Raw genomic sequence first — 13434 nt, 5'->3', positions numbered from 1 at the left:
GGCGAGCGCGGCAGCGGGCGGCGGCGGCTGCTGCGGGGCGAGGCGGCGGTGGCAGGTGGTGGTGGCTGGGAGATGGGGTATATAAGGGGAGGGGTGCCTTGGGGAGGGGGCAAAGGGGCGGCGGGGCGGAGTGAGATGGCGTCGTGGGGGAGGTGGGCCGGCGGCTGGGCTTCGGTCTCCTGAGGAAGACGCGCACTTTTTTTAATAATAATTCCGCCGAAACTAAAAAAATCCTAGAAAATAAAATAAAAATCTAAAATGCCAAAACAAATTTTCACAGTCTAAATGACATATTTAGAACGAGATGAACATTTTCTTGGCCCTAAAATGCAATTTTGAAAGCGTGCAATTTTTCTAATGCAAACAAAATTGCAAATAAAATCCAAATAAAACAAATATTGATTTTAATATTTTTCTTCCAATATTTCATTTATTTTGGAGAAGTCGTATTATCTCCTCTCATATATTTTAATATGAAATATTTTCAGAAAGAAAAATAATTAAAGCCAAAATCCTCGTTTCAGAATTTGATAAAATCAAATTTGAAAACCGGGGAAATCCCCAACTCTCTCCAAGGGTCCTTGAGCTGCTAAGGATTTCAACGATCGCGAGACGAAATGCAATAAAATATGATATGCAAGAATGATCTATGTATAACATTCCAAATTGAAAATTTGGGATGTTACAAATCGATGCTTAAAAGTTTGTCCGAATCATGTTAGCAGTTGCCGCATTTTATGAAATCTGGCAAATGGATATCAAAACTACATTCCTTAATGGATTTATTAAAAAAGAGTTGTATATGATGCAACTAGAAGGTTTTTTCAATCCTAACGGTGTTAACAAAGTGTGGAAGCTCCAGCCACCCATCTATGGACTGGTGCAAGTATCTCGGAGTTGAAATATACCCTTTGATGAGTTGATCAAAGCATATAGTTTTATAAAGACTTGCGGTGAAGCCTATATTTACAAGAAAGTGAGTGGGAGCACTACAACATTTTTGATAAGTATATGTGAATGACATATTGTTGATCGGAAACAATGTAGAATTTTTTCTGGAAAGCATAAAGGAGTGTTTGAAAGGAGTTTTTCAAAGAAAGACCTCGGTGAAGCTGCTTACATATTGAGCATCAAGATCTATAGAGATAGATCAAGACGCTTGATAATTTTTTTCAATGAGTACATACCTTGACAAGATTTTGAAGTAATTCAAAATGGAACAGTCAAAGAAGGAGTTCTTGACTGTGTTGCAAGGTGTAAAGTTGAGTAAGACTCAAAACACGACCACGGCAGAAAATATTAAGGGAATGAAAGTCATTCCCTATGCCTCAACCATAGGTTCTATAAAGTATGCTATGTTGTGTATCAAACATATTGTGTACCTTGTCGTGAGTTTAGCAAGGGGGTACGATATTGATCCAGGAGTGGATCACTTGCCAGCGGTCAAAATTATCCTTAGAAGACTAAGGAGATATTTCTCGGTTATGGAGGTGATAAAGAGTTCGCCTTAAAGAGTTACACCAATCCGAATGACTTTGAGTCTCAATTTGGATACATATTGAAAGTGGGAGCAATTAGCTAGAGCAGCTCCATGCAGAGCATTGTAGACATAGAAAATTTGTAAAATACATACGGCTCTGAATGTGGCAGACCCGTTGACTAAACTTCTCTCACAAGCAAAACATCATCACTCTTTGGGTGTTAATCACATAGCGATGTGAACTAGATTATTGACTCTAGTAAACCCTTTGGGTATTAGTCACATGGAGATGTGAACTAATCACATAAAGATGTGAACTATTGGTGTGAAATCACATGACAATGTGAACTAGATTATTGACTCCAGTGCAAGTGGGAGACTGAAGGAAATATGCCCTAGAGGCAATAATAAAGTTGTTATTTATATTTCCTTATATCATGATAAATGTTTATTATTCATGCTAGAATTTTATTAACCGGAAACTTGATACATGTGTGAATACATAGACAAACATAGTGTCCCTAGTATGCCTCTACTTGACTAGCTCGTTAATCAAAGATGGTTAAGTTTCCTAGCCATAGACATGTGTTGTTATTTGATTAACAGGATCACATCATTAGAGAATGATGTTATGGACAAGACCCATCCGTTAGCTTAGCACTATGATCTTTTAGTTTGTTTCTATTGCTTTCTTCATGACTTATACATGTTCCTATATGACTATGAGATTATGCAACTCCCGAATATCGGAGGAACACTTAGTGTGCTATCAAACATCACAACATAACTGGGTGATTATAAAGATGCTCTACAGGTGTCTCCCATGGTGTTTGTTGAGTTGGCATAGATCGAGATTAGGATTTGTCACTCCGATTGTCAGAGAGGTATCTTTGGGCCCTCTCGGTAATGCTCGTCACTATAAGCCTTGCAAGCAATGTGACTAAAGAGTTAGTTACGGGATGATGCATTACGGAATGAGTAAAGAGACTTGCCGGTAACGAGATTGTAGGATCTAGAAGTAGATGTGTCTAGAGGGGGGTGATTAGACACTTTGTGCAAAAGTTGCAATTTTTAAGCTTTTTCGGTTTAAGTGGAGTTTAGGCACAAATTCAACGAACACAATACATATCAAGCAATCATGCAAAGAGTATATGAGCAGCGGAATGTAAAGCATGCAACTTGCAAGAATGTAAAGGGAAGGGTTTGGAGATTTCAAACGCAATTGGAGACACGGATGTTTTTCCCGTGGTTCGGATAGGTGGTGCTTTCCTACATCCACGTTGATGGAGACTTCAACCCACGAAGGGTAACGGTTGCGCGAGTCCACACAGGGCTCCACCCAAGGGCAACGGTTGCGCGAGTCCACGAAGGGCTCCACCCACGAAGGGTCCACGAAGAAGCAACCACCCACAACGGGTCCACGAAGAAGCAACCTTGTATATCCCACCATGGCCATCGCCCACGAAGGACTTGCCTCACTAGCGGTAGATCTTCACGAAGTAGGCGATCTCCTTGCCCTTACAAACTCCTTGGTTCAACTCCACAATCTTGTCGGAGGCTCCCAAGTGACACCTAGCCAATCTAGGAGACACCACTCTCCAAGAAGTAACAAATGGTGTGTAGGTAATGAACTCCTTGCTCTTGTGCTTCAAATGATAGTCTCCCCAACACTCAACTCTCTCTCATAGGATTTGGATTTGGTGGAAAGAAGATTTGAGTGGAAAGAAACTTGGGAAGGCTAGAGATCAAGATTCATATGGTAGGAATGGAATGTCTTGATCTCAACACATGAGTAGGTGGTTTTCTCTCAGAACATATGAGTAGGAATGGTGTGTGTGTTCTGATGGCTCTCTCTTCGAATGAGAAGGAGGTGGAGGGGTATATATAGCATCCACACAAAATCCAACCGTTACACACAATTTACCAATCTCGGTGGGACCGAATCAGAAAACTCGGTCTGACCGAAGTAGTAAACCTAGTGACCGTTAGGAATTTTGGTGGGACTGACATGCAACTCGGTAGGACCGAATCGGTTAGGGTTTGGGCATAACATAATCTCGGTGAGACCGATTACACAAACTCGGTGAGACCGAATTTGGTAATTAGCTAACCAGAGAGTTGGTCAGGCAAACTCGGTTGGACCGATTTGCTCTTTCGGTGAGACCAAGTGGAACTCGGTGAGACCGAAAAGTTACAAAGGGGAAACACTGAGTTTACATTGCAATCTCGGTGGGACCGATTGCATATCTCGGTGGGACCGAGAATATTGCAATAGGTAACAGAGAGTTTGCAATCCCAACTCGGTGAGACCGAGATCCTTATCGGTAGAACCGAATTGCTAGGGTTTGGTAGTGGCTAATGACAAGTGAAACTCGGTGGCTCCGGATAGGAAGAATCGGTAGGACCGAGTTTGGCTTAGAGTTTAGGTCATATGTGGATATGGAAAAGTAGTTGAGGGTTTTGGAGCATATCATTAAGCACACGAAGCAAGAGGCTCATTAAGCAACACCTCATCCCTCCTTGATAGTATTGGCTTTTCCTATGGACTCAATGTGATCTTGGATCACTAAAATGTAAAATGAAGAGTCTTGAGCTTGAAGCTTTAGCCAATCCTTTGTCCTTAGCATCTAAGGAGTTTCCACAACCTTTAGTCCATGCCACTCCATTGTTGAACTTATCTGAAACATGCTAGATAGAAGTGTTAATCCAACAAGAGATATGTTGTCATCAATTATCAAAACCACCTAGGGAGCACTTGTGCTTTCAATCTCCCTTTTTGGTAATTGATGGCAACATACATCAAAGCTTTAGATAAATATATAAAGAACAGCAAGTAAAGCTTTGGAAGAACATGTAGCAAGCATAGGCTCCCCCTACATGTATGCACTCATGTAAATATGAAATATAGAGGCATGTGAGAGCATAAACATGACAGAGTAGGCAATGTGTTACATGTATCTTGGCCATATGTATCAGAGCAAAAGATTATCAAGAAAAATACCTTCATGCTCATGAGTCCTTCTTGCAAACAGTATGTACATAAGCAAGAACTCCTCATACTCATGATTTTGATGCATATACTTACTTTGTGGTCTCGAGTTGGCTTAGGATGGAATGAACCTGCACAAACAAGGTTAGATAACACAGGTACGTCCACTAGCTAGAGCAAACAAAAGATACTACAAGAATACCAGGACTGGGATGACATGTAGAGAGTGAGTACAAGGTACCACATTGGATTCAACATGTCCCCACGAATAAAGATATGCAATGAATTTGGCTGATTTCTTTTCCTTTAGGTGTCTTGCTCCCCCTGAATCTTACATGGGATATTGGGAGAAGATAGGAAACAGAGAATCAGAGCTGAATAGAACTAAATTCAAATGAGTTCATATGAACATGTCTTTCCCCCAAAAAGACATGTGGCATCTCTCCTCTTGAACATCAAGCATCTGGGATCCTTGAGTATTTTTCTCTCCCTGGAGATCTCTCTCTCCCCCTTTAACAACATCTGGGATCCTTGAGACTTTCTCTCCCCCTTAATACTTTTTCTCTCTTGGTGTGATCTCTCTTTCCTACAAGCTTTGATGTGATCTCTCTCTCCCCCTTTGACATCAATTTCCAAGAAGGTTTTTCCTGGAATAGGTTTGGTCCTTGAGATTCAGCACAAAGCAGAGGATAAAATTGTGATGCTTGTGGAGGACAAGATTCATTGAGTGGAGCTGGATCAGAAGAAATGTAGAATAAGTGGCAAAATGGTTTTCTGATTACAAAGTCGGTGGCACCGAGTGGCACATTTCGGTGGTAGCGAAAAGATTCGGTTGGACCAAAATTTGCAAGTCGGTGAAACCGAGTTTTCACAGAGAAAAACACTTGTCACCTTAGCTCACTAGTCAAGTAAGATCTCACAAAGATTTGCAATGAATTAGCTGAAAGATTTGCAAGGAATTTGATGCAGAATTATGCAGAACAAAAATCAAAAAGAAAAGGGTAAAGGTTTCTAGATGAAGTTTTTTTTTGATTGAAGAAGAAAGAAACAAATATGCAAGGGACAAATGCAATATCTCAGAAAATAACACAAGAGAACTTCATCTAGAATTGGGCGGTGACATAGTCACCTATGTTAGAGTATATTGACTTAGGAGTCAAGTGAGAACACTTGATCATAGGTCATACTCATCGTTTAAGCTCAAAATGGGGTTACCATTTTTCGTTTAAGCATCTTGATGTATTCACATCTTGTTGAGTTGCTTTGACTCATGTCTTGGAGTAAAGCTTCTCTAAGATGGAATAACATACCTTGGGTGGTGATGTGGTTCTTGCTCAGGTAGTTGAACTTGTGTGGGTGCTCAGGTTGATGTAGTTCATCAAGAGTTGGGAGCACCACTTGGAGTTTGAGTTCATCTACCTACATGGGTTAGTTCTTGCAAGGAAGAGCACTTGTGTATCCAAAAATGACAATCATGAAGCTTAACATAGAATTGTCGAAGGATATGTTTGAATGGTTTTGTGCTTCCTTGTCTTCAACCACTATTGTGTAGAGTCTTGGTCTTGTAGAGATTGCTCAAGATGTGAGTGAGTCGCAATCTCATGGAATTAAATTCAACCAAGCACCTACATGGGTTAGACAACATGCAAGGTGCAAATATATCCAAGACATAAGATAGTTATCATAAGAGATACATCATGGATTAGTTATAAGCTCATGTCTTGCATGTAGCCAATGGAGTTTCTACTCCAAGTTCGAAGCATCAATGATGTTCAATTCTCCTCTCAACCTGCAAAACACTTTCTCATCAAGCAGTTTAGTGAATATATCCGCTAATTGCTTATCGGTGCGAACATGCTTAAGATTGATGTCACCCTTAGCAACATGATCTCGAATGAAATGATGACGAACTTCAATATGCTTAGTTCGAGAATGTTGTACAGGGTTATGACCAATTTTGATAGCACTTTCATTGTCACAAAGCAGTGGAACATGTTTCACATAAATCCCATAATCTTTAAGAGTTTGGGTCATCCAAAGTAAATGAGCACAACATGAACCAGCGGCAATGTATTCCGCTTCGGCGGTGGATAAGGATACCGAGTTTTGTTTCTTGGAAGACCAAGACACAAGAGATCTACCAAGAAATTGACAAGTACCCGAAGTGGACTTTCTATCAACCTTGTCTCCGGCATAATCTGAGTCAGAATAGCCAACAAGATCAAAAGAAGACCTCTTAGGATACCAAATGCCAAAATTTGGTGTATGGATTAAATATCTCACTATCCTTTTCACAGCCTTAAGACGACAATCTTTAGGAGCAGCTTGATATCGTGCACACATGCACATACTTAGCATAATATCGGGACGTGAAGCACATAGGTATAACAATGAACCAATCATAGAGCGATAAACCTTTTGATCAACAGGTTCACCATCTTCGGTCAAATCATTATGTCCACTAGTAGGCATGGGTGTAGACATACCTTTGCATTCTTGCATATTTAACTTCTTGAATAACTCCTTGGTGTACTTTGTTTGAGAGACAAATGTACCTTCCTTAGTTTGCTTGATTTGCAATCCAAGAAAGAATTTGAGTTCACTCATCATAGACATCTCAAACTTCTCTGACATTAGCTTTCCAAACTTTTCACTAAAGAGAGGGTTAGTTGAACCAAATATGATGTCATCAACATAAATTTGGCATACAAAAAGTTCTCCATTAACCTTTTTAGTAAAAAGAGTAGAATCAATTTTACCAATTTCAAAACCACTTGTAGTAAGGAACTTGGTCAAGCATTTATACCATGCTCTAGGAGCTTGTTTAAGACCATAAAGAGCTTTGTGAAGTTTGTAAACATGATTTGGTTTCTTAGGATTGACAAAGCCGGGAGGCTATTTGACATAAACCTCCTCCTCTATTTCTCCATTTAGAAAAGCACTCTTAATGTCCATTTGGTACAAGGTGATATTATGGTGATTAGCATAGGCAAGTAAGATGCGAATGGACTCAAGTCTAGCAACGGGAGCATACGTCTCACCATAGTCCATACCTTCGACTTGTGTGTATCCTTGGGCGACGAGACGTGCTTTGTTGTGGACCACTTGTCCATCTTCATATTGCTTGTTGCGAAACACCCATTTGGTACCAACAATGTTGTGGTTGTTGTCGGGCTTCTCAACCAATGTCCAAACTTGGTTTCTCTCAAAATTATGTAGCTCTTCATGCATAGCGTTTATCCAATCCAGATCTTCCAATGCTTCTTCAACCTTCATTGGTTCAATGCTAGAGATGAATGAATAGTTTTCACAAAAGTTAGCTAAACGAGTTTTTGAGCGAGTGATTCTCCCGGTTTGTATATCATTGAGGATTTGCTCGACGGGATGATCTTTGGCAATTCTTGCCCGAACTCGTGAGAGCTTTTGCTTGGGTCTTCGTTGAACATCTTCTACATCTTGTTCTTCTTCTTGGCCTTCTTCACTGTTGACGTCGTCGTTCTCTTGTCATGGTGGAGAAGGAGGTTGTTGATGTTCGTCTTGACGTATTTCCTCGTTTTCTTCATCTTGGTGTGGCCCACTTGTGGATGCTTCCGTGTCGAATCTTGGTTCACCTTGTCATGAAGTAGAAGCTTCCACTTGGACGGACGAAGTACTCTCCTTCACCTCTGTTGGACGAATTTTGCCAATAGACAAGTCTTGAATTGCTTCTGAGGGGTCTTTGTCTCCTACATCAATTGGCAATTTCTCTACTTGCGAGCCATTAGATTCATCAAACTTCACATCTACCGTCTCTTCAACCTTTCAGGTGAAATTGTTGTAGACACGGTAAGTGTGAGAGTTTGATCCATAACCAAGTAGAAAACCTTCATGAGATTTAGGAGCAAACTTTGAACGATGATGCTTATCAAGAATGTAGCACTTTGAGCCGAATACTCGAAAGTATCCAACTTGAGGCTTGTTACCGGTGAGGAGCTCGTATGCCGTCTTGCCGAGTAGCTTGTGAAGATATAAGCGATTTGTTGCGTGACAAGCTGTCTCGACCGCTTCTGCCCAAAAGTGCTTTGGCGTCTTGTATTCATCAAGCATCGTTCTTGCCATTTCGATGAGCATCCGGTTCTTCCTCTCAACAACTCCATTTTGTTGAGGTGTGTACGTGGCCGAGAACTCGTGTGAAATCCCTTCTTCGTCAAGAAAGGTGTCCACATTTGCGTTCTTGAACTCCGTACCGTTGTCACTCCGAACCTTCTTGATCTTCACATCAAACTAATTTTGGGCCTTCCTAGCGAAGTTTCTGAAGATCTTCTGGACCTGCGACTTGTCATTAAGAAAGAACACCCACGTAAATCTTGAAAAATCATCAACTATAACTAGACCAAAAGAATTTCCACCGAGACTCTTGTAGGCATTGGGACCAAAAAGATCCATGTGAAGTAGCTCGAGTGGCCTTCTTGTGGTCATGATGTTCTTCACGGGATGTCTTCCTCCAACCTGTTTACCTGCTTGACAAGCACTGCAAAGTCTATCCTTATCAAATATGACATCATTAATTCCAAGGATATGATTTCCTTTAATAAGCTTGTCAAGGTTTCTCATGCCAACGTGACCTAGTCGTCTATGCCACAACCAACCTTTTAAGGATTTAGCAACAAAGCAAGTTTTAGGTTGCGCCTTTTTAGAGAAATCGACAATGTAAAGATCACCTCTACGCATACCAGTAAAGACCATTTTATGATTGTCTCGATGAAATACTTGGCAATCTACCTCAGTAAATAAGACATTCAACCCGAAATCAGCAAGTCTAGATACTGAAAGTAAGTTGTAGCCAAGAGATTCAATGAGCATGACATTTTGAATGGAACTATCATGTGAGATGGCCACCTTACCAAGGCCAACCACTTTACCCTTTGAATTATCACCAAAGGTAAAATATTTTCGAGGGCCGTTGTTTTCAGCAAGCTCACGAAACATCTCTTCATCTCCGGTCATATGATCAGTACATCCACTATCAAGAACCCATTCCTTTCCTCCTGATTCATATCCCCGAAGATTTTCCATAAGACCAAAATGTCTCATTGCATCGTCGAGATCGAACTCACTATCATCATCATCATCATAATATTCATGTTCATCATGATCTTGTGATTCATCATTTCCTAGAGAGGGTAATTCATCAGACAAATGATCATCAAAGTGGTCACTTTTATGAATTCTTATGGCTTTGAGTATGATATCATTAATGATTCCAACATCCCCTTTAGCATGCTTAAGATTGGCAAGTTCAAGAAGACATTTACCAAAACTAGGATCACTAGAGTTCATCTTACTCAAGGCAATGGATTTATGGAGAATTTCATCCAAAGTTTTCAAGGAATGATTGGGAAATCGTTCCTCAAGAAATTTCCATATAGTATAGGCACAATCTTGAGTAGGCAAACTAGCAATCAGATTTTTGGGCAATCCTCTAATGATGAGCTCAATAGTTCTAAGATTGCGAATCATGTCAATATCTTCATCTAGGGTAGGATGCAAGGGATCAATATGGGGTGCACAAGGGCTAGCAATATACTTGTTCAAATGATATTGATTGAAGATTACAAGCATCTCATTTTTCCACTCATGAAAATACTTTCCATCAAGAATAAGCACTCTATGTCTAAGACTCCCTAGAGTAGACACATCCATCTTCCTCCAATGGTGATTAAACCAAGGCAATGGAGACCAAAGCTCTGATACCACTTGTAGGATCTAGAAGTAGATGTGTCTAGAGGGGGGGTGATTAGACACTTTGTGCTAAAGTTGCAATTTTTAAGCTTTTTCGGTTTAAGTGGAGTTTAGGCACAAATTCAACACACACAATACATATCAAGCAAGCATGCAAAGAGTATATGAGCAGCGGAATGTAAAGCATGCAACTTGCAAGAATGTAAAGGGAAGGGTTTGGAGATTTCAAACGCAATTGGAGACACGGATGTTTTTCCTGTGGTTCGGATAGGTGGTGCTATCCTACATCCACGTTGATGGAGACTTCAACCCATGAAGGGTAACGGTTGCGCGAGTCCACACAGGGCTCCACCCAAGGGCAACGGTTGCGCGAGTCCACGAAGGGCTCCACCCACAAAGGGTCCACGAAGAAGCAACCACCCACAACGGGTCCACGAAGAAGCAACCTTGTCTATCCCACCATGGCCATCGCCCACGAAGGACTTGCCTCACTAGCGGTAGATCTTCACGAAGTAGGCGATCTCCTTGCCCTTACAAACTCCTTGGTTCAACACCACAATCTTGTCGGAGGCTCCCAAGTTGTAACGCCCCGAGACCGACGCTCCAGAAGACTTTCCAGCTACTCCGAGTTTCGTCGTGTGATTTGTTTTGTTTGTTGCATCATTTGCATTGCATCATGCCATCATGTCATTTTTCTTAAAAACTCTTCTAAATAAATTGCATAGATCTTTTGATCTATTTAAATCGAGGGACTCACATGGTGACTTCTCTTTATAACATATCCTCCAATATTAGGGAGCTATATTAAATATTCCATTTTTGGAATTCACCATAACACACTTACAAAATCCCAATGCTTCTGTTGTCTTAATTCTTGATCTCCAACTTTGCCATTTATTATTTCGTCATTTTCCGGAACTCCACCAAAAATCCGAACATTTTTGGACCTTCCCAAACCTCACTTCCTATTCAAATCATTTGAATTTAAATCAAATGAGTTTGAATTTAATCTTCCAATCATGCCTCTTTCTATTTTTCTTGGTACGAGCATATTTTTGTGAGTCCAAGGAAATTATCCCCTTGCGCATATTCTTTCCCTAACCCTTTGTTTCTTTCCTTCTCTCTAATTCTTTTCTGTTAAGGAAATATAAGAGAGAGAAGAGAGAGGTAAGCCCAGCCAGGCCTCTGGCCATTTCCTCTCCACTTGGGCCGACCCAACCGGCCTCTCCAACAGTCCAGCCCACCTAACCCTCCTACCTAAGCCGGCCCAAGGCCCAGCCGCCTCTAACCCTAGCTAACCCTGCCCGATCCCCATCTCTTCCCCTCGTCCATACCCCGCCGCCAGGAGCCATCTCTCCCTCGCTCCCAGCGCAGCTCTGCTCGATCCCTTTCTCCTCCCCTCGTTCCTCCTCCAGCGCCGTCGCACGCACTCCCGCATCTCTCCCTCCTCGCGCTGCACCCCCCCTGCCCGATCCTCCCGCATCTCCTCCCTCCTCTCGCTCGCCCTGCTCCTCCCGATCCATCTACATCGAGCCCCGCGGCCGCTTCGTCCATGTCGCCCCGCGCCTCCGTCCCGCGAGACCGCCCGCTCCTTCCATGGCCACGCCTCGCCGTCCGAGCTGCTGCTCCCGTCGGCCTGCCACCGCGCCTCCTCGCTGAGGCCACCTGGTTCACCCTCCACGCCATGGCCAACCCGACCCCAAGCTCCTGCTGCAGCCGCTTCTTCCCAGCTCCGCCCCTACTTCTTCGGCTTCGTCCTCGACCGGACAGCATCGACCGAGCCGCTCCTTCCGCCGCCATGGCCTTGCGCCTCTCCGTCGACCACCAGGGTCCTCCCCTGCCGCCGCCTTGGTCCCTACCGGAGCCTGCCGTGCCCCGTCGGTCGCCTGACCGCCCCTTCCCTCGCCCGTCTCCGGCTAGGTCCGAGGTCTAGGGACCGGGTCCTCCTCATCTCGGCCATCCCCGTCGTCTGCCCCGCGCGCCGCCCTGTGGCTTTGCCTCCCGCAACCCCGCGGCATCGCCTCGCCCTTGTCCCGCGTTGCCTCGGCCAGCCCTGTGCTGCTGTTTGCATCCGCAAAGACCCGAGGCATGAGTGTGCTCCACTGCTAGTTTCATGGACGAAGAGTACCTCTACGATGACCCTGGATGTCTACGAGCGTCAAGTACCACTACAACCCATGTTCGACTACGTGGATTCGCCAAGTACTACGACCACCGCGTTCCATTTCGTCACTGTCAAGATCGAGAGGACGTCAAGTACCATGAAGACGAGGACCCGTGTACAACTACCGTCGACCTGAACAACTACGAAAACATGTACCATCTACCGTCGCCCGAAGACCCGTGTACCACTACCGACGTCGTGTACGACTACTTCCCACGACAACAATTGAACAACTACTTCCACTACGCCCGAATACCGTGGATGCGGCAAGTTCCTCTCCGGACATGTACGACTACCGTTGCCAAGATCGCGAGTACCTCTACCATCGCGAGAACAACTACTTCCACTACCGTCGACCCGTGAACGTCTACTTCCATCTACGAACTCGATCCGCCCGAAATGCATGCCTCGAAGGTATAACCCCGAGACGCCGTCCATGGAACGAATGCTTTGTTGTATGAGATGCTTATGTTTGCACCGTGTCTGATTTGTCATTGCAAGTTCCTCCTCGTTTCCATGCCACAATCCCGTGGGAACCCGGAATCCGGGATCACCCCACCATCCATGCACGCATCCGCACGCCTCCTTTTGCACTGGTATCTCCGTGAGCTACCGGAACCGATATGTTGCCGTGGCACCATTTTTGTTTCGCCGCCGTGGCACCCTTTTTGTTCCGCCATGGTGACCAAATGCTTCATAACATGCTCATGTCAACATTTTCATAAAATTGCATAAAACTTGTATATGTCATCCGCATCATGATAACAACATTTAAAATGTTTAAACTTGTTGTTGCATTAAATTGCTAAATGCATATGGGGATTTACCGGATTTGTTGTTTTTATATCCGGCCCCATTTAAATTGTTTAGATGGTATAGTTTATATTATGCTTCCCCTCTTGCCATGTTTAACAACAGTTAATATTGTTGGGTAGCTTAAACGAGAGATAACTAAATAATTGATGTGGTGTTCCGTCAACATGCACCTCGTTGCATATTGAGCTCCACTTAACTTGTAGTATTGTTTGTTGCACTTTGCCATGCCATGCCTCATTAAACCGGACATGCATCATACTCGTT

This window comes from Triticum dicoccoides, chromosome 6A, assembly GCF_002162155.2.
Source record: "Triticum dicoccoides isolate Atlit2015 ecotype Zavitan chromosome 6A, WEW_v2.0, whole genome shotgun sequence".
In the NCBI taxonomy this organism is placed as follows: domain Eukaryota; kingdom Viridiplantae; phylum Streptophyta; class Magnoliopsida; order Poales; family Poaceae; genus Triticum; species Triticum dicoccoides.
Note: the sequence above shows the minus strand (reverse complement) of the source record.